A 26,899-nucleotide genomic window follows, 5' to 3' on the forward strand; every position below is an offset into this window, starting at 1 on the left:
AGAGAGAGAGAGAGAGAGAGAGAGAGAGAGAGAGAGAGAGAGAGAGATTAGGGGAAGATGATGAAGGACAATAGCCTGAGGAAGGCTATGCTACCTTAAAATTCATTCTTTTAATTCAATATATACTGCTGAGATACAATGATATGCCAGAAATTGTCTAATTTTCAGGAATAAAACAATAAACAAAACAAAGTCCCCTTGCAGTCGAATCAGTCAGGAAGTAAAGTTATGTTTTGGGGGGCGGGGGTGTATTTGGTAAACAGAAGCAATGCTAGGTTGTATCCGGGCAGGGTTTGAGGTCTGTTATCATTAGTTCCCAGTGCAGAAGTGGTTACAGTGAGACTTTGTGGAGTGAGGGAAGGGGCCTCATTGGAAGATACCTGAGGGAAGAATGCTGTCCTAGAAGCTGTGGGATAGAGCAGGCCCAGTCTGTGGGAGGAAAGACAAGAACGGACTCTTTGGGACTGAGTAGGGGGAGGAGGCCAGGGGTGTAGGAGTCGAAAGGGTTAAGCTGCTGGCTGTGGGCTGTTTCCTGAGAGGAGGCTGTGCAAGTTGGTTTAGAGCAGCATGGCTTGAGCTCTGTGCTAAAAAGATCCCCTTTCTGATTGTCTCAATAAATCATCCCACCACAGAAGGCCTTTAAGTGTGCCATTTAACTCCACGGCGTTGGCACACATTGCACTTTGGAGGTCTTTCTGGGTTTATTGGGGGGCAAGTAAAGATAATGGGGATGAGATGGAGCTGGTAGAAAGTGATGGCTTCGTTCTTGCTCTGCTATTGGAGGAGGTATTCTGAGATCCTGAGCGATCTCCCATGGATCTCTCAGGGTAGCCAAGAGCAATCATTTAAGGCTGTCCCTGGACGATTCCGTCATCTTCACAAACAAACCCAGGAAGTTCAGAGGGCTCTCTTTCCAGTTATAAAAGTAAAGGACTTCCTTTCACACAGTGACCTAGCTGTTAGGGCTACTCCTGGATGGAGGTTAGTGTTGATGGGCACTTTCAAGGCTGAATGACCACTGCCATATAAACAAGAACAAGGCCTGCTGGATTTCTATTGGTTATGGAGTCTCCGGAGATTGTGCGCTGCTCAGTTCTCAGCAACGAGAAACCCATGAGGTCACGTTAAAGTGGATACTCCCCTGCTCCGGGCAAGATTAACTGTGAGGCATAGACTCTGACTCTGAAGACGGCTCCAGTAGTCCAGACCACTGTCTCATATAGATCAGTGCTTTTTAATTGTCTTCTCCCCTGAAACCAATGTCAGTGAGTCACAGAACGGTAGACAAGCCATGCAGTCACAATCAGCAAGGCTCCTCTACACTTGGGTGCTTTGTTTAAATGTCCAGAATGGTCTCATTCATGCCAAATCCTATGCTTAAGGCCCGAGCTTCAGAAAAATGGACGGAGTTCTGTTTTCCTAATGAGCTACCCTGACGGTCTCTTTCTCCATGCCCTGCCGTCCATTGGTGCAGTCTCTCAGATGAAGATGTGTGGGCCTGAGACCATCCTGAAGCACACATCTTTACACTACCTCTTCCGTTTAATTCCAGGGAAGACAGCAAGGCAGAGAGATGTTTGAAGGGCGAAATCTTTAAAACTGGAAGCACCCTGACTCTAAATAAGTAAATAAGCAAACAAACCAACGCAGACTCAATGCTGCTATAATTTCACTGAGAACAAAGGACTTTTTCTTTGGTCCAGCTGGCTGTTTTGTGAGCTTGACATCACAGAAGAAACATAGAAATGGAACATCAGCAAATAGATGTTCAACTTTGAACATCTATTCAATGAGTCATTTCCTAGTAAGAGGGGGAAAAAAATTGAGCCAGGCCTGGCAGTCTAGAGGGAAACTGTATAAATGACTTGTAACTAAGAGGATATGACCCGCTGTATAATTCATAATCATTAGTCTAAGTGACACTTCTGGAGTCACTCTGCCAGGGCACTCACACTAATACTCACCGCCGAGACCCGAACAGGCCACTCAGCTGCAGCCACATGTGACCCTGCCATCAGGTTCCCTGAAAGCCTACATTTGGACCTGAGGATTTTTCTTTCTTTCATTCTTCATTCCTTTTTTTTTTTTTTTTAACAGAAGCTGCTGCCTCAGCTTCATCATGTGCACAATTTAAAGGTTGCTCAAGTGATTCTCGAAAACTGCATGAAAGCAATTCTGTGTGCCTGGGAGACAGTATTGCTATAATGTTCCGTGCATACATCTGCATGATTTCTCAGAGCTAATTCAAATTTAATGCATTGGTAATTCCTTTCCCGCCGAAGCCACCCAGCAGTAAGCTGAAGGTTACAGAATGATCTTCTGGCTCAAATAACACTTTTAGACCAGCATAAATGGAGAGGCAAGAGTATAATGGGCAGAATTAGGCTGCAATGATACATCCCACCCCTATTACCACTCCGAGTGAGGCTGACCAGAGCTTACAGTGTTCAGAAAGATGACTGTAATACAATTTTAACAAAACCAAGAGTCAAGCTTTGCTAGTTTTTCAACAGGAATGGTATAATAACCTAATGTGACAGTACACGAACAGCTTGATAGACGTTTCTCTAACAGTTGAAAAGACCATTCTTGAGGCAATATTACGCTTTGGTGAAAGTACTCATAAGAAACTCACAAATATGTAAAGCAGCAGAGAAGAATAATTTAGCTTATATACCATAACTGAAATCCAGATAAATAGTGGAAAGAATAATTTAGAGGCTATATTAAAGGAAAAAACCCTTTGGTGAACTTTGACATCTTAGAATAAAATTGTATTTTACAGAAACTATAATGAAGGTGATATGAGGTTTTCATAGCATTACATTCTTTCCAAATTTCCTTGCATTTCATGGGTAGCGTGCGTTTGCCATGTCAGGTAAGCCAATGCAGAAGCATCACTATACTTTAAAATCCACACATTCCCATCAGATCGTCTTAGTTGTTCACCTGTTATTTTGGCTGTTCCAAGGTCCCACGTGCACACAATGTTGTGATGTCACATCTCCTGTGGCTCCTCCTGCTACAAGGGTTTCCTAGACTTTGTTTCGGATGACCTTGACACTGGACAGTACTGTTGAGGCATTTTGCTGGCTGTCTCTAGACAAAGGACTTTTTTTTCTGATATTTTTCTTATGACTGCACTAGTTTTATGACTTTTGAAAGACTATGGAGGGCAGATGTCACTCCAATATATTGTATCAAGTGTTTATGCTCCCACATTGGGTGTGAACCTGGATCAGCTGGTCAGAAGGCTCCTTAGATTACTGTCCCCATTTCATATTGCCCTGGACACTGTGGTGCTCACCCTTTAAGGACTGGGGTGTACATTTGCCTGAAAGAGGATAAAATGTCCCCTGAATAATTTGGCACTGTTTTATGTGGCAGATTCATCTGTTTTCTTCCATTTCTTTTTAATTTATTTATATCAGTACAGGCTCAAGAGTGGTGGACTCTATAACCCCCGCACTATTCATCATGACCCTTGAAACACTGTCAGGTGGCTTCTGCGTCACTTTGACATCCTCCAGTCGGCGTGGGGTTTTGCTGGTGTTTGAACACTCTCATAGTCTGTGCCATTGTAAGATACTCGTTTTGGACATTCACCGCCCCACTCCTAAGATTAGCTGTTTTCCCGCAGATCCTGGTTGTTTTTACTGGAGAATGGATTCCAAAGCCAAGGCACCGGTTCACTGCAGTGCTATTCTTTCTGTGTCTCCTCAGCTGATGAAGCACAGAAATACATGCATGCATAATGGCCCATGCGCACTCACGTGTCCCTAAATATTTGCATATGAAACCATCTGTATCCATATCAAGCTGGCTGTCGGATCACTCTGAGGTCTCCGATCATGGATGGCTTCCCCTTGCTTATCTGACATCTCTAGCTCTATCAGTGAGAACCGGGCTAGGAGATCTTTTCACCATTTCTTCTCAGATCCAGATAGCACGGTGACTCAGTGTTTCTTATTTTGCCCTGGCCACGCACCATCTTTCCACTTTGTACTCAGTGGATTGGCATCACCCAGAAGTATGAAGGCAGTTAGCTCTCGGTGATTTCTGTAGTGACAGGCTGCCAAACACAACATAGGAGTCGTCTCATCATTAAATATGATTCCCTTAAGGCTTAAAAACTTGTGAAACAGATTGCACGGCCATTTCTTGCTCTATGGTGGTTAAACAAAAGCATTTGGCTTCGAGTGTTAGCAACCTAGTAAACGTCAGAGAAATATAATCACTAAAAGCTGTTCTTCCCCAAAACCAAGTTTTACTCCTTGGCAGATGTTATCTGTTAGTCAAAAGATTACAACCAGTAAATGAAGGGATCAAGGCCCTTGGTTCATTAAAAAAAAAAAAAAAACTGTTATCATGGGTGTCACTTGCAAATCTGGTATTAATTATTTGATAGGCTTGGGGCTGATTTTGTAGTACAAGCATTTTGTTGTGTGAAGGGTGAACGTCAAAGGTGACTTTTCACCCTAAGCACGGTTAGGGGAAGGCTAATAGGCCCAACAGCAGCTACATCAGAAAGTTCATTGCGGTGTCCTGGATACGGTCCCGCCTTGGTTTTGTAACCAGAGAAAAGGATGAATTGGGTTCAAGCCTATCTCCACTATGAGGTTTTGGCCATTCTCAGGTTGGGATTATAGGTCTAGGGGAAGCAAAGAGGAAAAGGAGATGTTTCACTTAACAATCTGAAGTGGGCTCTTTGGTCTCTACAATGAATTAATGGGGGGTGATTTGAAAGTTTGTGAAATAATCCTTTAAGTGGCGAGGTCCTGCAGAGATACACCAACATCATTATTCTTGGGCTGTGTTTTCCAGCCAAACAACTTTTAAATTAGAAATCTCAGGACAGAAGTTGTTAAATTTCCCCTCTTTGTGTTGTAAATTCAAGACTTGTTGAATGTTGTTTATGACGAAAAACAAAGACAGAAGCAAAAATGAAAGCCATGGTTTCCGAGGTTGGTGATACAAGAAGGTATAAAAGTAACCTTAGGAATTCCAGATTCGCTGTGGGTATTTATCCCCAGGGAAGAAGAATCTTTGAAACAAACACCAGACAAGCTGAAGGCAAACACAGGGCCCTGCCTAACTGCAAAAACAGCAACTCTGAGAAGAAACGGCGTCTCAGACATGGATAATCCTTCTGATGATATTGCCACTGGCAATGTAGTTTTACTTCTAGTCGGGTTACTCATCTCACAGTCAGGCTGCACACTGGGTCCATGAATGCATGGACATGCTTTCACGGTAGGGTAAGGGACAGCAAGGCACAGTGTTAACGGAGTATGTCAAACCACTCTTAAGATAGGAAGTTCCTTCTGCCTCTGAGACTCGGACTGGGATGGGCTGATGAAATCTCATGCATGATTATAAAACAGTCTCTGGAGGTCTGAACCTGCCATGTTGCTCATCATACTGGGAGCATCAAGGTGGGTGTTCTCACTTTCCGTGGGGATGCTAGTGTGCTTACGGAAGCAATGTTTAATCTTCATTCCCATTACGACCCGTTAGAGTCACAAAGAAGCCACAATATAGCTGTGGCATCAGAATGCGATAATACTTGGATTCATAAATGGCATAGAAGTTAGCATTCTTTTTCATCCTATTTTTTCACATCACTTCAAGCAGTGAGGTCATTTAATCAGAAGTATTTTTCCATTTGTATAAAATTGATAGCTCTCCTGACTTCAGCAAGCTCATGTAGTTGATACACATGGCCACATTTTCCCACCACGGAAACTCAGGCCCAGAACCTCTGGTCTTTTTTCTCTTAATGTTCTTAGGAATGTTGTCACTAAAACTGAAGGAATATTCCATTATCTAAATATGTTTTGTCTCCCAGGCCTCAAAAGTAAACGACATTTCCACATATTATTAATACCATAATTAAGAAGGTATTCAACCTGGGCAGTGGTGGCGCACGCCTTTAATCCCAGCACTCGGGAGGCAGAGGCAGGCAGATCTCTGTGAGTTCAGAGGCCAGCCTGGGCTACAGAGTGAGTTCCAGGAAAGGTGCCAAAGCTACACAGAGAAACCCTGTCTCGAAAAACAAAAACAAACAAACAAAAAAATAAAATAAAAAAAATAAAAAAATAAAAAAAGGGAAGGAAAAAGAAAAGAATATAGATTCAAACTTAAGATGACAAGAATACTGGGATTTCATCATTTCCTTTCCAATTATATAATCCAGATTTTATCAAAATTCAACTTTATCTACTTATTTATTTTTGAGCCAGGGTCTCACTACGTAGCCTTGGCTGGCACTGAGCTCATATTTCCTCCTCACCTCCCTGGGTGCTGTGATTATAGATGAGTACCAAACACTCCGGGGGCTGAGGCAAGCCAGCAACCCTAAGGTAAGCACTCAAGTCTACCAGAGGGTTCTACAAAATAATTTCAAATCTTTGTCTAGAAATGTGGAGAAGAGTCTTAACTACATTTAAAGACACTGAAAGGAAATAAAAGGGTGACAGTCAAAGTCTGGGGTTTTTACCTCTGACATGTAAAGTGAAAAGGTTTGATGACTTGGGTGCCAGTCCTGGGGTAGGATAGCACAATGGGTGATTCTGATCTAGGTCCATACCTGGTTACCAGGGAGGACCTTACAGAGATCCTAAGGCAAGAGCATTTAAAGTTTCCGTAGAACCTTCATCTTAAAAAAAAAAAAACAGGTGCCAAGTACCAACTGAGTTGGGGGAATGTACCAGAACGAGGCGATTTCACCGTCCTGTGTTTAAACATACAGTTTTATTATCCATTTAGAAAGTTGTCAGCAATTGGGTATTTGTAGGGATTCATTTATTTGCTTGTTACTTTCCTACATTTAAAAATTGACAAGCTTGGTCTAGACTGATTCTTCAGGACTATTTCTTGTTGCTCCTTGCCCCCCTCTCCTTGACCAGAGACTTTAAGAACAGGTTTTAGGAATGCCTCCATTCCCTTAATGTTCCATCTGGGACACCTGCCCCCGCTGGGAATCTGTTAATCTCCCCACTTCCCGTCTTCCTTACAGTCAAATACCCCAAGTCTGTTCTACTCTTTTCCTTCCATTTTTTAAACTCATGTCTAGAAAACATTTCTTGGTGTTATTTTTCCCCCTAAAGTGCTTTGAGTATTACAGGAGCATTTTAAAATGTTCATAATAACTAACAAGACAAAATGAAGTGTTTCCTTTTTCCTTTTCTCCCCTTAGAGTAATTGCTATGAAATAACTTCTATTCTTTTAGTTATTTTGAAAATTATTGCTTCTGTGGGTAAAGGTTAACTATTGCTGCTTAGGTTTAAGAACGAACCTGTTCTTTTCTGGATTTTAAAATCACATAACCACGATGGTATAGTAATACCAGTGTCAAGTGTTTAAGCAACTTTGCACAAAGCTCTCACGTCCATCCTCCCCAAGGTGAAATCCCTGCTTTTAAAGCACATTGAGCAAGCTGCCCAGAGTTCATGATTTTCTTTCTTTTTAACCTGCTGCCTGGAAAAGGTTGTAGCAGAGCTCAGCAAGGAGTAATGAAGGGCCCTGTGTGAAAAATTCGCATCAGTGTAGCTGCGTCCATGGCCCTGTCCTTCCTAGGCCTGTCCCTTGACAATCACCTTCATGCTAGGCTGCACTTCATAGCATTTTTACCACGCTGCAATGATGTTGCCTCCCTACGTTTATTTGATGCCGGCCATTTGAAAACATTATCATTGAAATTGGTCCCTGTAACTAATGAGCATATGTTTCGGGTGTTTTTCGCAAGAGTGAACCAGGGAAGCTTCACTGCTTGGGGAGGTGGCCTTTTAGCCACAGTATAATGCCAGAGTTTAGATTGGTTGCCAAGGAAGAGATTTCCTCTAGCAGGAGATAATGTATGGAATTCTGTGAGAATGATTAAAAAAAAAAAAAAGAAAGAAGAAAGCTGAAATCAAAGTGGAGATTTCGATAAGCTCCGGCAAGTGGTTGTTTGAGTATGAGGCATAAATGTGTGGTGGGCCATTTTAAATACACAAAACAAAACAAGATTCCCTTCAGATGTGCTGAAAGGAAGCTGAAGGCATGTCAGATGCCTGCCTGTCTGTGACCACAGAGAGCTGTCCTGGGTTACAGTGAACGGAAGTGTGCAAAAACCCTTCCCAATGGTGATACCGTGGGAGGTGACACTTGGCACTCAATCCTCAATGGCATATCCCTTTAACTTTGAGTACACGAAACCACTCCATTGAAATCGAAGCAAAGAGAGAAGTATTTCGGAATGAGATACAGAATCTGGAAGGAAATTGTATAGAAGCTGAAAAAAAAAAAGTGAAGTGAAAACCAGCCCTTTGCCATCCTTTGTGTGCTTTTCTGTGGAGTATGCTCCCTGATGTCATGGGTAGAGCATGCCCTCTCTCAGGCTCTGTCCAATGTTTTGGATAAGGGTTGCATGTAACACGGTCAAAAGTGGGCAGGTTAAGAAGTGCTTGGCCAATCAGACACTTGCTTTTCCTTGGCCACAGTCCCGGTCTCTTTGACCCAGTCAGAGCCCAGCAAATGTGTGACATGTGACAGGGACTGCTGAAAGGCTCATTTTCTCGAGCGCCAGTTGATGGATTGCGCGGTGCTTCCAGTCAACAGGAACAGGAGTTGGCCAAGAACACAGAGACCAGGTCCTGTGCAATTCTGCTTGAAAGCCCGAGCCAAATCCAGACAAAGCTGGTTCTATCCCAAACGGATTAGCTTGCTGTTTTGCCTAAGGGTTTGGTTAAGGTTCCTGTCTCTTTCTGTAGAAAGCACTCTAGTGCATGAAGTGCTCATCAGGTCATTTCATTTTAAAATGTACACAACCAAAGTATGATGGGCTCAAACGCATGAGGTCAGATACTCACTAAATGCCTTTTCTCTTCTAGTGATAACCAAATCTGAAAGCCAAACCTTCTCCCCAAAAGCTCAATGAGCTAGGAAAGAAGAGGCTAGCCTCTGCCCTGCACACACTGTGCCTGGTCTCATTCCTGCCTTCCTACCACCTCCCCCAATTTGGGATTGTTCCATCACCTGTTCCTGTGTACATCTGAATGTCATGTGAACTTGTTTCCCAACAGAAGACCACTTTCCATTGTTTAAAGCAACTAGGCATGCGTTTGCTGCATTAACACAACATTTCCAAGTCTTAGCTTGGGGACTGGATTTTCAGAAATAGCCACTGTTATAGCTAACCTGGGTTATTAGTTTGATTGATCTAGGATGGAATAAGAGGTGTGTCTCTAGACAGGACTGTTCAGCACTTCCTAGAGAATGAACTGGCTATGGAGAGGTGGGACAGCCTTTATACACCGAGCAGCACCTTCCAGCAATAACTCAGATGCAAAGGATCTCTGAGGGCAATCACTTCTGCTTTCGCTTGTTGGCCTTCACTCCTTGGTGGTAAGAGCATCTACTCTGTTGCCACCACCCTTTACTGCCATAAAAACACAGCTTCTTCAGCCTTCCAACACAGACTGAAGAAAAAAAACTTAAGATTCTTGCTTAATAATGTGCAATAGTCCAGTGGTTTATGTGCTTCCTGCAGAGGTTCACGTATTGGAATGTTGGTCCCCAGAACGGTGATGTGATAGATGGTAGATAGATGGTAGAACCTGAAAGAGCTGAGTCTTAATGCACTTTCCTCAAGTCATTTCTGGTGCTGTGTTAAAACATCCTGGCAAAAACAACCTAAGGGAGAGAGGATTTATTTTAGTTCACAGTTCTAGGTTATCATTGTGGGGAGGTCAAAGCAAGAACCCAAAGCAGCTGGTCACACCCCTAGTCAAGGACAGAGAGAATGAATGCATGCATGCTTACTCTTTTTCCATCTTTCTTTCACTCTTACAAAGATCTGGGGCCAGCTGGTAAAATGATACCACTTAAATCTAGGGCGCCTTCTTACCTCAACTCAATTTAAGAAAAAAAAAAAATCTCTTGGCTAGTTGTGATGGCAAATACCTGAATTCCGGCATTCAAAGGCAGAGGCAAGTGGATCTCTATGAGGTTAAGGCCAGCCTGGTCTATATACTGAGTTCCAGGCAAGCCAAGGCTATATAGTGATTCCCTGGCTCAAAAACAAATAAATAAAACCAAATAAACAAACAAGCAAAAATAAACAAAAAAATAACAATATGTTGTTCGCAGGTATGCCCCAAAACCAATCTGGTCTAGGCAGTCCCTCATTGAACTCTCTTCCTAGGTGTTTCTAGACTATGTTGACAAACCAAGTTAACCATCAGAGTTATGGTGAGTGCTGTACTTAGTAGAGGTTCAGGAACGACACAGGACTCTGGAGTTTGTGAAGAACAAGCTGAGACTCCAATGCAGTATTGTTCCCTGGCTTCTGTTCCTAGTGTGATCTTATAATGTGATCTCAGTAGGTTCTCGTTAGCAACTCAACCAGGCAGGCTTCTGGATCTTGGAACTTCAGTCTCCTATAGTACGAGCTTAGTAGATCAGTTTTCCCTATAAAGTTAGCTTGCCTCAGATATTTGCTTCAGTAACAAAACGAGACTAATATGCATTATATAGATGGAAACAGTCTTTGATTATATAAATTAAATAAAGGCATTATTTGTTGAAATGCATGCAATTATGTACTTTGATTTCATACAGAAAAAATCCATTACTCCATGTAAAATATATCAAAATCTAAGATTTAGTTTGTGTAGAGATGGATAATTTTTTTCAATTGCAGGGGCATCCTCAATACCCTCAATACCATTCATTTCTTCTTAAATGATAAGCATAAGGTAATGTCCTAAACCTCCAACCCCCCCTACCCATTTTTTACCCACATCAACATAATGATGGGTAACAGAATATTAAACAAGTGTGTGAGAAAACACCACAGACAATTTTACTTCTAAATTTTGTTTAAACACAGGAATTGAAATGAACTCAGTCGTCAAGTTTAGTCTTCTCCATCTTTTTCTTAGGGGAGAAAAGGTTTCTTAAGGAAGATATTGGGATGAGTATGGATATAGGATTCAAGACAGCCAGCCCAAGATTCCAGTAAACCCTGGGTGTCTAGTCCTGTGCAGTTTTGTGGCAAGTTCCATAACCTCTTCAAGTGTAGACTGAGCTTTGTAGTAGGCCAGCCTTGCTTAGTTCAGAAGATTAAATGTAAGAGACACCGCTCCTCAAAAAACAAGTGTGTGTGATGAACTCGGTCACAGGCCTGGGAGCTAGTGGGTATCCAGTAAACACTGATGACTGTAATTCACCAGCAAGTGCTAGAAAGTTGAGTTAAAAGTAAATCTCCCTTAAATAAAAGAGAGAAAAAGTCACTTGATCAATGTAGTTTAGGAATTTAGATATGAAACATCGGCATGTAGAGTTCACTGGTGTTTCTAACAAGAAGATGTTTGATAAACGTAAGAAACCAACATGTACAGATTTTGCCTCATTCAGGGCCCCTGAATGCTTAGACAAAGAAATGACAGCCAGAGGGGGTGAAGAGATGGTTCAGGCTGGATATGCCCGTCACCAAGCCTGAAGATCTGAGTTTGATGCGGGAACCCACATACTGAAAGGAGAGAACCGGCAATGGTGAATTGTCCTGTGCTCTCCAAACATGCATATCCGTGCACACACACACACACACACACACACACACACACACACACACACACATGTATGTGCAGACACACTCACAATGTTTTAAAAAAAGTAAATGGTGATAACAGTTTACTACGATACTTAGAAATTCTAGGCATGCCTTTAGATTATACTACACGAAAGCATTTGTCAACATAGGGTGTTTAATATATCATGCACGTACATACGTACTCACTCATATATATGAATATACTTTCCTTACAGCACTGCAGGCTTTTCGTTATCTACTTCAGCAAACAGCTCATGAAGTATATTAAAATAATTCAGTCATCAGACACAGTCGACGAAGCAATGTAAGAATGGCCTTGGTTCAGAAAGAAGGTAACTCTCAACAATTTGACTATTTATCAGAATTGAAGAAAAAACACATTCCTAATTGGAGCCTTACACTAATGGAAAGATTGGAAAATGCCACTTGGTCATTTTATTCCAACCTTGCTAATATTCACATATGAATTCAGTTCATTAATATTTGTAAAAATTTGCCACTTTCATTATCAAATGTAGATGTTTTCTCTGCCCTGTAAACACATTGTGGTTTTCAATGAGTAGCTGTGAGTTATTTCACATTTGCCTCAGGGAATGCATCAGCATAGAATACAGAAATATTTCATTGTAGTTTTGGGGAAATAGTCTTTTCTCTTCCATCTGTATCTATGACTCTTCTATTAGGGTTTTATGAAAGCTTGATATAAAAAAAAAACTGATATATTTTTCTTCTTTTGACATTTACTTATTTATTTATTTATTTATTTATTTATTTTATATGTGAGTATGCAGGAACATGCCACAGCTCACATGTGAAGGTCAAGAGACAAGTTGTGGAAGTCAGTCCTCCACTTCCATCATGTGGGTCCCAGGAATTGAACTCAGGTCTTCAGGCTTGATGGCAAGCACCTTTATCTGCTAAGCTCTCTCACCTTTCCCTACAGTGTGTGTGTGTGTGTGTGTGTGTGTGTGTGTGTGAGAGAGAGAGAGAGAGAGAGAGAGAGAGAGAGAGAGAGAGAAGGGAGGAAGGAAGGAAGGAAGAAAGGAAGGAAGAAAGGAAAGAAAGAAGGAAGGAAAACAAAAAGGGTCATTTTGCTAAGGTGTCCTAGAAGCCAGTGTCATGGATAGATGGACATAAGTGGCAAATGCCCTGCCAGATCTTTCCAAGTATTGGCTTCCCTTCTAAGTTGCTCTAAAAGATGTGTGTGTGTGTGTGTGTGTGTGTGTGTGTGTGTGTGTGTCCATGTCTTTGTGTCTGTGCGGATGTATGCTGCATGTGGGTGGGTTCCCTCAGGGACAAGAAGAAGGACTCATATCCCCTGGACCTGGAATCCTAACTGTGGTTCTCCTGAACAGCACCAAGAGCTCTTGGCTGCTAAACCACCTCTCCATGCCTGAATTGCCTCTGACTCAGTACTTGAAGAACCTTGCAGTTTCCACTGATAGATGCTCCATATTTTAATGTCAGAGACTCATTTCAGGGATCTGAAACTCTAGACTGTTGTCCCCGCCAGCAAACCCTTGCCCCTTGTTCAAACAGAGCAGAACAAAAGAAAGCAAAAAACAAAACAAAACAAACAAACAACAAAAAAAAACCAGAGCAGTGATGGGGTGCCTGGCTAATTTTACATTGAAAGTAGATCTCTGTACAGACCTGGAGGCAGGAAATGAGTAACACCCTGCCCTGTGTCTGCTGGACTCTAAGAGTGGAGCTACTGCCAGCTCTGGGCACTTTGCGGCCAAATTATACACAGGTGAGGTTGATTTCCGCTGTGACGATGTATTTGTGACTTTGACAGAACAGCAACACCAACACTCAGTAACTGCAAACAAGTGTGAGGCACCCGCAGAGTCCAGGCACACTCCCCTGAGTTTTTCATCATTTGCTAGACTTCCTACTTCCTTCTGACTTCCTGAGTTCCTAAAGGCGTAGGTCCAAGAAGAGTCACTGAAATAATATGAGAAGCTTCATTCTAATTTCAATGTGGGTAATCAGAGAGCGTGATGTGGTTCGGTAGGGCAGGTTTTGGTTTGGTTTGCAGTGCGGAATGTTTCTCAAAGGCAATCAAGAAAGTGGTAATCAGAGAATCGATTTGGTTAAGTTGTGGTTGCACATTATAACCTTTGGCCTTCTAGAAAGAAATCAATTAGCCCTTCTCGTTTTCATGAATGCTTGATACTTCCATTCTTTGTGGCATCCTGACTCAGGGTAGCAGTACATGCCAGGTCCATCTACCTGGTTTTATTGAACTCTGGTGTTTCCAGCTTCAACCATTAATTAATTACCGATAGGCATCTCAACAATCTCTGACTCTGTGTGTGTGTGTCTGTGCAGATGCCTGAATATATTTTTACATGTGTACAAAGTAATGGGCACTCTGAGTACATAGGAATCTTGCAATTTGGTTGTGGTAGTTTGAATAAGAAGGGCCCCCATAAGCTTATAGATTTGAATGCTTGGTCACCAGGAGTGACACTGTTTGAAAAGATTAGGAGGTGTGGCCTTCTTGCAGGAAGTGTGTCACTGGGATGGGCTTTGAGGTTTTAAAAAGCCCATTCAAAGTTCAGAGTCTCCCTCTTTCTGCTGCCTACCACTCCAGATTTAGAACTCTCAGCTACTTTATCAGCACCATGTTGGTCTGCCATGGAGACAATGGAATAAAGCTCTGAAACTGTAACCAAGCCCCAATTATATTCTTTCCCTTCTAAGAGTTGCTGTGGTCATGGTGTTTCTTTACAGCAATACAACAATGACCGAGACACCAGTGTTGCGTTTTCACTATCTGAATCCAATCCCATCCAAGACAATAGGGAAATCACTAATTTGAAGAACATAGATCCGCCACTGTCTGGACCACTTTGGGATGTCTGATGTTTTAATTAAATAACAGCAGAGCTGGCTAGGGAATCAGAGCTACTTAGAACCTGAACCATTCTGATGAGCCCCATATTGACTTAATGAGGTTTTTCTATTTGTTTCCCTAAAGGATAGAATCAAGTGGAAAAGGATTGTTCATACCCAGCACAGCTTATCTGCTCCTCATTCCAATTTCCAGTTACCTCTCCTAAAATATGATCCAAAATTATCTATGTGCTGACCACATTTTTTTCCATTAGGATGGCAAGGCTGTTTGTGAACAGTGTCTTCATTCTGATGTCTAAAGTTCAATCTCAATAAGCTCCATAAAATTAAGCCTAAGTAAAATGACAGAATTGAAAATGTGTTATTTATTTTCATAAGCCAGACCATCACTGGCTTAGGCTAAAAATCACTTATTTGTATATGCATATGTTCTGGGGATATAACTCTTCCTTTCCTTTTCAAATCGGATCACACAGTAGCCTCACTTGAAATCTTAGAGAAGTCTCTGCTTCTCTGAAAGTACAGGCTTGTCCTGTGAAATCCCAGGTCTTCCCTGGGAGCATCAGCAAGGGGATTGGTCGGCTTTCCTCTAGAGCAGCAGCCCAGGCTTTCTCAAGTTACCAATGCAGAGCTGGATTCCAGAACATTTTAGCTTATGGGTAGAAATGATGTATCCTCTCACCAATAAACAAACAAACAAATAAATAAATGTTATTTTCGCTTTGAAGTGATTTGTGGTAAATTTCTTCCTGTAGTAGCAAGTATTTCTCAAAGTAGGTTCTAAATTCTCTATGCATTCCTACAAATAAAATTTAAAATTATGGTTACAGGTGTAAAATTTTATAGAAAACTCAATGGAGCCAGGCATGGTGTCCCATGCCTTTAATCCTAGCACTTGGAGGCAGAGGCAGGTGGATCTCTGAGTGTGCAGCCTGCTTGACCTACAAAGCAAGTCCCAGGGCAGCCAGGCTGTACAAAGAAGCCCTGGCTGGAAAAACAAATAAACAAACAAACAAACAAAAAACTCTTAGTGAGATGTCTAGCTGGCATATCGTCTTCCTTCTGATTCCAATGTAACACATTCCTGTGGACAAACACCTATGGAAAAAAATGCAGATCATATTATCCCACCAATATTTTCTACATTGGTGAGGCAGTGGCATGTTTTGAGTCTTTACCATATTATCAAAGAGCTAAGATGCAAAGAAATACAAGGATTCATGCATTATTTCTGTAGGATCTGTCACCTGCCCGTTTCTTTCCTTGTTCTTAGCTTCAGTGACAACATTTCCTACGTGTACAATTCTTGGCATCCTTTGCGTCCACATCCAGAGTCTGAGGCCAGCCCGCTCCATGGCCTTTGTGAGTTGGAAAGGAATAAAGTGTCCCTGCACTTCTCTCTAGCACACCACTGAACGTGGCCTTTGCCAGTCTGTAATTTATTATGGCTTAGTTTGGGGTCAATACTGACAAAGCAGGAGATGTTCAGGGGACTGACTGCTACCAGGGCAGATTCGGTGTGTAGAAATACTGATTTTCATTCTGCCTTTGTTTTTCTCCCCCCCCTGGCAGTCTGGGGAAAGCTCACGCCAATTGAAATGTCACATTTTTGATTGTGACATTTATCTTCTTTTTAATGTGGAATGTGTAGTAACTGAAGAGCACAAGGACTGTTAGTAAAACACACCAATGGGCATCCAAGTACATTCACTGTTAAAGCATGAGATGTTTAGCTTACATTTCCCACATATCAGAAACCCCACCATTCCTTATCTTATGTTGGACCCTTTTTTCCTCACTGTAATACTAGACAAACATCCGTAGCAACTAGCGTTCCTCTTCCATTTACCTTCCCATGATAAAATGCAAATATAATGAAAATCATAAAGCCACTCTGATATTGAATAACACTCTCTTCAAAGATGGGGTTTTACATATTAACTTTTCACTTCAATGTTATAGGTTTTATAAACAGTTTAATTCCAGGGCTAAGATATAAAAATAATAATAATAATAACAACAACAACAACAATAATAATAATAATGTGCCTATTGATTAATCATATTCTTATCTTCATCTTTAAATTTCTGTTAGGGGATCCTTTACGATATCTTAATTTTTGTTAGAATCTTATACTTATTTGTTAATAAACAAACCCTTATCTTTATATATGTATCTAAAGACTATGTGTTTTTATAATGTACACATATAATAGACTATATTATATGTTATTGAAAAATCTGTAAATGTATTTCATGTAATTATGCAAAATTTAGAAGCAGGCATTTTTACAAAGATACTATATTAGCTTCATTTATTCAAAGTAGTATTATATATGCATATAAATGATTTTTCTGGAACTCTTCCTATGAAAATATACAATTTATTTATAGTATTCTTATACCTGCATTGAGAGAAATATACCTTAGTTTAATCAGTCTCCTACTGGTGGACACTAAGGATTTTGTTCTAATATTCTTTTATTTTATGTGACAAATTATGTGCCTACTTTGAAGTGGGAATAAAGACGGGATCTTAAGACAGGATTTCATCTTGGATTACATGACCTAGGCTAGGCACAGTGCTGCTTAAACATGGAAGAAGGCAGAATCTCGGGGGAGGACAATTTGCTATAGGAAACATTTGGCCCTCCATTGCTGTCTTTAAACTTGCAGGAATTGAGTATAAAACAAAGACTATACATCAGCCTTTAGGAAGTAGGAATGACCCACAGCTGAAAACAATACCAACAATACAACAACAACAACAAAAAACCCCAAAACCAAACCAAAACTTGAGTTCTGCCAGCAACCTGAATGGGTGAGAAAATGAGAAAATGCTTTACCTCCAAAGTCCTGAGTTCTCTCCTAGATCCTCCAGGGGGGAGGCCGTTCTGGAAGACATGGACTTTTACCCAATGAGACCTTTGCTGGACTTTGGTCTATGATAAGAAGTAGATTATTATCTAACTGTATTGTTACGACCCTTTCTTATAGCAGCATAAAAACAACCATAGACCTCATACAGGGTCAGAACTGCCTTAAGTTTACAGCTGATGAGATCACTTCTCCACACTGTTGCAGGCAAGAGCATGTGGCATGATTCTGAGGTGATGGGGAGAAAGAATGTATGGTGTGATTTCAAATTCCAGTTTTCTTGTGACTGAGGTTAAACTCTCCATTTGTGTTTATTCATCATAATGACATGTCTGCCCATTTTAATATGTGTTTTTTTTAATGTGTTTATCTACAGTAATAACATGTCTGCCTATGTTTGTTTCCTCTCTTTTTCAAAGTTGTTGCTTCCTCACTAAATTCTAAGGGGCTCTTTATGTATCAGATGAAGGCTTGACGGGCGAGAGGGGAATGGGGACTATTTTTCTCTGGATTATTTTGTGTTCCACGTGAATTTAAACACCATTACTTCATTACTTTCTGTAGTCTGAAACATTCCTCTTGTGGCTCCTTAGTAATGCTTCAAATCCAGGGGTAGCTCTCTGTTTTAGGGTTGGTTTTATTATAGAAAAGGGCTTACATTCCAGTGCTGCCAGGATAGCAAGGAGGGCATTTTGTGGCATACCCTTCATTTGAAAGCTATGTGTTTAGACTAAAAGCTGCCTGAGAACCAAACCAAGACCAGGAGGCATTTCCTCTCCACAGAGGGATAGACATCATTATTTGCCCTGAAATGCCGAAGGCTTTTTCTCTTTGGTGACACCCACAAGCCCAGGTTATAATTACCGTGTTAAATCACAGCTCTTCCCTGCCATAGGCACAACGAGGCTCCCTGGCTTGGGAGACAGATTTGTGTTCACAACCAGAGACTGTTTCTTTTTAATTCAGACCAGGTTTGCTGAGAGCGAGGCATGGGGGCGGGAAAGAAAAACTGTTATAATTAGAACATCGTAAGAAGGAACGATAAACACTGAAATGCAGAGGGAGGGGGGGTGATCAGCATCCGGCCTGAAACAGAGGCTCGGGGTTTAGAGGCTGGCATTTCTGACAAGGATATCAGTACTGGGTTCATTAACTGCCCTTACTGCTTTCAGAATATTTTAAATGTGGCAATTTACATTAAAATGGATTTAGTGACACCGGCTTCTCATTACTATCAGTTTACATTTGGGTTCATAAACTATAATTGTAAATAAAATATGCTTTTCATTACATTGTCTATTTAGTAGACGATGGTAGGAAATTAGAGGCATAATCATGATTTAAATTATTAATTCAGTGATATTTTTCAGGTGCCATATGTATGCACTTCACTGCGCATAATGAGTCTGCATAGCGGTTAAATGAGGACTAGATTTCTGTGCTCTGTCTCTGGCTCACCCACCTCATCATGCTTCGTGTTTGCTTCTGGACCTCTTCATAGTGGGGTAGGCTAAAGGGCCTTTTTTTCCCCCCAAGCAGTCAGCATGCTATTGTCTGTGCTATTATTTTTATAGTATTCCTCCTTTGAGTTCAGAGGATCCCCCATTTAATATCCCTTTTCTATCTCCATGTGCCGAATGTATTGAGAAATAATGAGTAAGGAAGAGTAGGGGCTCACAATATCAGCCGAACTTTGCACAGATTAAGCTGGCAATGAAAGGCAGCAGAATTTTGGCTGGAATGCAGCAATCAGTAGAGTGCTGGCCCAGCATGCAGATCATGGAGTTGATCCAGAGCATCACATAAAACCAAGTGTGGTGTGGGGTTGCATGCCTGTAATCCCAGTACTCAGGAGGTCGAGACAGAAGGGAAGAGTTCAAGGATACCCTCAACTCCATAGTGAGTGCAAGCTCTCCTGTGCTACAGATCTTGGATGAAAAAAAAAAAAAGAAACAAAGAAAAAAGAAAAGGCGAATACAGATTTATGAGATTTCTGATCTGGCATCACCATAGACAGTTGACTTTCTTTTCCTAGTGGACAAAATAGTAGACATCTGCATATATCAGGTCTCAGGTCCCAACTGCTGGAATATGGGAGTGTTATTTTATCTGATATAGTATTTGGAAATGTGAAAAGATTTCATAAAAGGAAAGAGAGAGAGAGCAGTCATGTGGCTACTAGGAATCAAACCCAGGTCCTCTGCATTTAACAGTAAATGCTCTTAAGCCATCTCTCCAGCCCATGTCTAACCATGGTTTACACACACACACACACACACACACACACACACACACACACACACACACGAGAATATCTCATGATATTCTTTCTTTTCACTACAATTTTATTTGCAAATATACAACGAGATGAACTAGGACAATTGCTTACAATTTTTGAGTGCTACTGGAGAGGGAATAATTCTCTCGAGTCATCAGAGTTTGCCATGTGATTCTAAAACTTAAAAATAAAACCCAACAACTAGAAAAGAAAGTATTTTTACTCTTTCACTCTTGCGGCAAGTATCACTACTTGTGTAGACTCTGAAAGCCATAGAACCTGTAACATAATTTACTTTTCCCTTGCAAATGTACATTTGATCTCCTTTTAAATGGATACCATCAGTTTATTCTTTCAATGTTTGTTTATAAACAAGCAAACTTGAATCCAGTGGGTTACCACGAAGCTCCTGGGAGTCAGTTTACAGCAGGCCTAATACATGAAAATATATTTTGAAAAGTTTTTACTTGATAATATTAGCTATCATTTCCCAGAATTTAGTTCTTTCAAACACTGAATGTCTTTTTTGTATAATTTTACTCAAAGAATTGTTTAACTTTATATTCAGAAGAAATAAGTAATTTAAATGAGTCTGCTTTAAGAATTTAAATTATTTTTTTAAAAGATACTTTGGAAGTTACAGAAGAGGCAAGAAACATTTTTTGAAGAACATCATAGAATTCCTAGTGGATGAATTGTTATACCATATTCATGGAGAAGGACACTCAAGTTTTGAAAAATAATGTCTCTTTCCCATTATTGTATTTATAGCCTCTTATTTTAGTGTGTGCTTTCTTCTGTGAAATTGGGAAATAACACCTCCCCCTGCAATGTCCTGGCATTTTATGGAAGTACTATGTTTCCTAAGGAGTTCAGTCATTTCTGAGGAAGACAGTCATAGAGGAACTTGACTTACCGAATATGATGATGTATTATAAAGCAGTAGTAAGTAAAATATTGTGGCATTTGTTCAGTGCTTGACAAGTAGACCATTGGAAGTAAGGGTCCAGAAAAGACCGATTCATGTGGGTGTCTACTGCACAGTGGAAGATGGGTTGGGAGCCAGGGAAGAATAAAAAGGCTTTGAAGCAAATAGTTCTTGAATAGATGGCTGACTATGAAAACACAGCAGTAAGAACACTCCCCCCTAATGCATCGGTTGTGGGAACTGACTCTTCTCTTTTGAAAAAATTTGGAACAAGCCCCTCCTCTTTCAATTTGCTTTATTAATAATTGATGTTTGTTATGCTATGAAGCCCAATTCATATTTCTTTCACTTCCCTTATCAGATCTGTTCTCTTCTATGTGTTGCATTACATGGCTTTCTGGGAAGTCAAAGCAGTTATTTTTATTTATTTATTTTGTCATTTAACTTACAGTAATTGTTTTATAAATGGCATTTTAGATTTTCATGTTGGTAAACATCCTTTATGGCTTCTAGGTTTTGCATTTTATTAGGAAAAAAGTACTTTTAATTTTAGAATTATAGCCATGATTTTTTTTTAATTTTCACATGATTTCATTGTTGTCTTTATATTAACAGTCCATCTGAAGTTTATTTAGTATAAGAACAAAATATTCTTTCTGAAATGTCCTTACATAGTTCTTACATTTTTTTCCCTCAGCTTATTTCCAATGTAATATATCTTGCTTAAAGTACCATGTACACCAAAAAAAAAAAAAAAAATAGAACTTTGGTTGATATTTTTATTAAAATTCTGATAAACCTCAATAGTATGAATAATGTTCAATGTGTGATTGAAAAGAATTAATTACCTTGGTTACTAAAAATTTTACTTACAAAAGTGACTCCCAAAGGTTGAGTACGTAGATCAGTGGTAGAATGCTTGTCCTGCATGTGCAACCCTCAACTCTATCCACAGTATAAGAAGGGATAGGCACTCCTAATTACTCCAGTGGGAGATGTGGGAGATCACTTACGTCATTTAGAGCTCCCAAGTTTAGAATAAAGGATTTCTCTATGGACAAGAGAGAGTAAGGTATGTGAGAGAAGAGAGAGAGAGAGAGAGAGAGAGAGAAGAGAGAGAGAGAGAGAGAAGAGAAGAGAAGAGAAGAGAAGAGAAGAGAAGAGAAGAGAAGAGAAGAGAAGAGAAGAGAAGAAAAGAGAAGAGAGGACTAGTGACTAGTTGAGATTGGCTGGTCTTTAGAGACCTCAAAGCCCACCTCCAGTGATAGACCTTCCCTATAAGGCCATACCTCCTACTTCTTCTTTAATAATTCTACCAACTGGGACCAAGTATTCAAATATTTGAGCCTGTGGGAGCTGTTATCATTCAAAGCACCACAATCTGAAGCCTATACATCCAGGTTATCATCATCATCATCATTATTATTAATATTATTATACATATTATCATATGTAAGAAAATTTAAACATTTCCATATTAAAGGTGGCAACTCAATAGGTACTTACTCCATGCCACAAATGCACAAGCAACCGCTTCTGTGAGCCATGTATTTGTATATTAGTATCTATAATGTGTCAACATATTAACTGTTAAAATAAACTGGTATGATAATTGATATAGAACAAGATTTTATTGAAATGGTTTAGTAAAAACATGTAGCAAATAATACAGATGCACACTCAGTTGATGGTAGTTTGAAAATGATTTGAGGAGAGAAGTATGTTCCATGATACTCCATCACTTATGGATGGTTGTAAAATTCATATAAAACCCAGGCATTGCTGAGTGTGGTATGGATCAGTCAATGGAGTGGAAATTCTACATGATTGTAAAAGTGCTTACAGATCCCCGGTCTCCAGCACTCTAGAAATGCCTGACTGTGGTTTCACTGTAGGGAAAGATGCTGCCACACATTTGTAGATTAGAAACATATGGCTCTCATTTTCCAGCTAGTGAGACTAAAGAGTTAATTGCATATCCATGCCAGTCATCATCAGTCAACCAGGCAACTAATACCTTTAGGGGTCATGAATCTTAAAGGACTGCAGTTGATGGGAAGCTGACAGTCCAAGGACTGGTACCCACATAGCATGTTGTATGAAGTAAGCATCTCCTGCTTCTGCAGCTGCTCCAGGGGATGCTTAGCTCCTGGGTGTTCCTGGGTCCACAGCTGCAGTCTACTTGGAAGGCAGTAGAGATGATGCTCACACACTTGCTCTTCTGCTAGTGATTGTCAGGGCATTTCACACAGGATCACAGTGTGAATGAGGACAGACAGACTGAGGCCCAAAAGGGACTTCAGCATTTACCTAAGCCAACCCTACATCTAAACAAATCAGATCATGAGACTGGGTTAGTAGCAAAGTTTTCCCTCAGAACCCACATTGCTGACTCATAAACTACCTGTTTACTTATGCCATAGTATGTAACTTTATATTTATTTTAGGACTTTGTATGTCTGATGAGACTGAGTACTAATTTTGCCTACAAAAATGAATGCAGCAATCAGGAAGTTTAAAAAAATTCCCATGGAGTGCATCTTTAAAGTTTTGCTCACAGAAACACTCCATGTATGTCGAAAGCATTGGTGGACTTGAGAAGATTTCTTTTTATAAATACATAGTCAAGGGGTAACCAAAAAAAAAAAAAATGTAAAGAATCTCATGCAACACCTTCTTCTAAAATGTTTAAAAATACTTTTATTCCCTCTTTCTTTTTTAAACTTTATTTTATATGCATTGGTGTGAAGGTGTTAGATCTCCTGGAGCTGGAGTTACAGAGAGTTGTGAGCTGCCATGTGGGTGCTGGGAATTGAACCCAGGTCCTCTGGAAGAGCTTAACTGCTGAGCCATCTCTGTACCCCCTGCCTTTATTGGCTCTTAATCAAGGGTCAGCATCACCTGGAAAGCTTTAAGAGGCACCAGGCTGCGTGTGCATGCTTGCAACGGCTCTCCATATGATTTCAATACACAATTTGTATCAACAATGTGCAAAACCCTTCTCTTTTTACAAACATTGGATAGAAAAAACCAAACTGACGGCATCCATAGTTTAGACAAGCATCACACTGCTCTCCTTTGCCAGATGCTCTGAGACTCCAAACATCTTTACAACCACACTGTACACACAGGCCAAGCTGTGTCCAGATGCTGATTCATAATGCAGGCATATTTTCGTCTGAAGTTTAGATTGGAGCTGGAAAAAGTAGAGAAAGGAAAAAACATCCCATGGAAAATTCTAAAGCCAGAAATTCCCAGTACTTCCCCAATCACCATCAAATCCTCTGCCAAACCTCTTTCTGAGGAACCACATTGGCTGTCTTAAGTCCCATATCCTTGGCCTCCACGTGATATAGGGAGAAGAGTGAGGTCAAGACAATTGTAGGAGAGGAAAGACAGGACCAGAATGTACAAAACTTTTACAAAGTGAAGTGTCAACCCTTGAAGATGTCAGAGCTGCTGAAAACGATGAAAAAAAATTTTTGACCCTCAGAAAATTAAAATGGCAGTTGAAACATGGTGAATGTGACTGGTCCACAAACAGTAAGAGCAAAACTTCAAGATTTCCTTTCTACAAATCTTGAGATTATTATTTTAACATAGGACAGGTTGCAAAGAGGTTTTTGGTACACACACACACACACACACACACACACACACTTTAGCATAGGTCTAAGCATATTTAAAGAGAGAAGCTGTTTCCAATTTAGTCTGAAACAGTAAGCCAACTACCAATAGAGCTAAGAGTCGTGTGCTACAAGAGTCATTGTGGAAAGCTACCATTGTCTCCATAACCATCTTCACACAATTTTGTTCTCTCCCTTGGTGCTTTATTTACAGGGATAGAGTTCTCTTGCTTAGTGGAACAGAGGAAAAACAAAAAACAAGAAAATGCAGCCATTTCATGGCATCCATGTTTTCATTCTAGGGACTGGATTTCTGGCAGCTTTCAACACCTTTTATTCCAACAAGAAAGTAGGAGAACTCAACCCAGCCCTGATGTTTTTTTCTGGTGGCATGTCTTCCTATTGGAGGGAATGCAGGAGTTCACTGTTTTGTGTTGAGTTTCTCTTTTAACAGTCTAGCCTTTCACTGACATCATTCCTAACCCCAAGACAGGACCTCACTTCCCAGGGCTGCCTGGCAATGAAGCCAGGGTCATCGTCTATCTCCAGGCACTGTTGTCATCAATGACTCCTATTTCACACACATGACAAGGCAAGAAGTAAGATATTTTCCAAGTGTGCACATAGGCCAAAGCTACCTTTATCAATAGGGAAACCGAAGAGTCATCAGGAACCAGTCTGACCCCCTAATAGATAACTGGTTTGGCTACCTCTGAGATCACACCACCCTTCAGCACACACTGCGGCTTCGCATTCAACTTTGTTTAGTTCTTTGATACTTAAAACAGTGGAAAAAGCCAGTACTCACTGAGACAGATTGTAGGAATCCACTAGCAATTCACAAACGCTTTCTGTCTTCACAGTGACTTGGATTTCATGAAGACAGGGTATTTTAGTCTGTTCTCTGCAGCTATAGTAGAGCACCAATGGCTGGGTAATTCACAAAGTCTGTCTGTCACAGTTCTAGATCCTGGGAAATCTCAAGGGCCTGGCTTTCAGCAAGGACTGCTTTGCTGCTTGAGAATGTGGTAGAGGTCATCAGATGGGGAGAAGACAGAATATAAGTTAGTGAGTTTTTGTAACAAAGTCATGGCCTTCCCACTCCAAGACCAGGGTACCAGTCCATGGTAGAGGCTCCATGACCCAATCACCGTGTAAATATCTCACCTTGCAGCACGGCTGAACACCCCTAATCAGAAAGAAACCAGAGATGCTCCCAAATAAAAACTTGATCAGGGCCAACACGACACCTTGAGTGGAAATTCCCACACCTGACCCCCTAGGTCAGGTCACAAATCAAAACACAGACACCCTGAAAGAACTGCCCAAAATTACTTTCAGGTTTTATATGTATGGCACGTATAAAATTTAAATGAGTTTTTCATTAAGATTTGGGTCACATTCCCAGGATATCTCATTATGTATATATGTAAATATCAAAAGAAAAACAAAGTAATAAGTAATCTGAAATACTTCCGGCCCCAAGCATTTTGGAAAAGGGGACACTCAACTTGAACCATTAGAATTCAATTTCAACATGGGCATTTGATAAAAATCTTAGAGACAATCATTCTAATAGTTTTAAAAATCAAAAAGAAATAGGTTGGGGGGGCGTAGTGGGTAGCCATTCCAACCTCGATCTGGAAGTTCCAACCCCCATTGAGGCTTCAGTAACTGTCACGCCTACAAAGCAGGGCCAAGAGAGGACCTTGAAGACCTGAGACCCGGATGTGCCATCTCTCTTGATTCCTGGATCCTGGACGCTGGAGGTAGACTGAGCAGAGTTCTCCAGAGAACACCGCCAGACTGCGCTGCATCTTTCCCAGACCCTGCAACCTACCCATCCCTTCATTTGTAAGTTATGCCACTAAATAAATCTCCTTTTTAACTACGTGGCGTGGCCTTAATAATTTCACCAATGGGGGGGGGAGCGTTTATAGACCTTCATTAGAATAGTCTTCTGGTGTCACTATATTTCTGTCTGAGTTTGGCAAGAACTTAATTACTGATTGGAGTAAAAAAAAAAATTAGAATTAGACTTTTCATCTGCTGAGAAGGAGCCATTGTGTCCCTCCAGGGAGAAGAGTGATTTCACAAGGGGAAGTGGCATCCTGGATGAAGTCATTGTTTAGCTAGAAGGCCTTAAGTGGCTCAAAACAAATGGCCTGAGAATGCTGCAGGCCTGCAGAAATGACTCCTTTTTCTAGGGTCCGCACCACAGATGTTTTTCTTCATGGGAAAAGAACATCTCCACTCCTCAGTATTCTCAAAATCCTTTTCCACACTGAAAAAAATAAACAAACAAGACATTCCAAATCCCCTTTGTCCTCTATGACCATGAAGAACATGTTCCTGAATAAAACAAGGATACAAGAAGGGGGGGGGGCGGTCTGGGAAATGACAGTTTTAAATGGTCCCTCAAGTGACTTTGTGGAGACACAGGGAGGAAAGGAAGACTTATCTACCTCCTAAGAACATTTGTTACTATCGGTGCTCCGGACACGTTTTCTAGGTTGAGTCTCATTGCTCCATCCTTTATGTGGTCTACCCTGTTTCTCACGCCACTGGGCACGCACGGCTGGTTTATTCCATGTAGTTATTATTAGCCTGGATTCTCTCTCTCCATGTTCCCTGTCAAATTCCTCCCTGGAATCACTGATAGAATGTCTCTGTTCTAGAAAGGAAAGGAAAGGATTTCTTCTGGAACTTACTTCTCCTTAATGTCTTAACC

Source organism: Peromyscus leucopus, chromosome 19, assembly GCF_004664715.2.
Source record: "Peromyscus leucopus breed LL Stock chromosome 19, UCI_PerLeu_2.1, whole genome shotgun sequence".
Lineage (NCBI taxonomy): Eukaryota > Metazoa > Chordata > Mammalia > Rodentia > Cricetidae > Peromyscus > Peromyscus leucopus.